The sequence below is a fragment of the Fragaria vesca genome, linkage group LG2 (assembly GCF_000184155.1).
Source record: "Fragaria vesca subsp. vesca linkage group LG2, FraVesHawaii_1.0, whole genome shotgun sequence".
Taxonomy (NCBI): Eukaryota; Viridiplantae; Streptophyta; class Magnoliopsida; order Rosales; family Rosaceae; genus Fragaria; species Fragaria vesca.
The window spans coordinates 30,871,358-30,871,922 of NC_020492.1; positions in this window are offsets into that span (position 1 = coordinate 30,871,358).

Genomic DNA, 565 nt, shown 5'->3' on the forward strand with positions numbered 1-565 from the left:
CTGAAACCCTACCGGAGCCACCAGCATCGGTTCCCTCCCTAATATCCGACCCAACAATCTCCGACGAAGACACCACCAGCGCATGACTCCCTTTCTCCCCGCCAGTCGAGAGCGGCAGTGACAGAGCTTCTCCTCTTCCTGAAACCGAGTTCCCCGACGCCTCCACGTCCTCCACCAGCAGCCGGTGGTACCAAAGGTTGTTGAACGACAAGGTGGTGACATAGATAGAGTCGAACCAGAGGACAAGGATCTTGAGGCGGAGATCGGTGAGCTCTGACGACGAAGTACTATAGGATCGCCAAGCTCGGGGGCAAGGGAGCCGATGAGAAGCAAGAGGCGATGAAGATGATCGCCGTCGTCATTGACACCCGTTCGGCAGAGATCTCTGGATGCTCGACGCGGTGAGATGTGATTGAGAGAGAGAGAGAGAGAGAGAGAGAGAGAGAGAGAGAGAGAGAGAGAGAGAGAGAGAGAGAGAGAGAGAGAGAGAGAGAGAGAGAGAGAGTAGTAGTAGTAGTAGTAGTAGTAGTTAGTTAGTTAGTTAGTTAGTTAGTTAGTTAGTAGT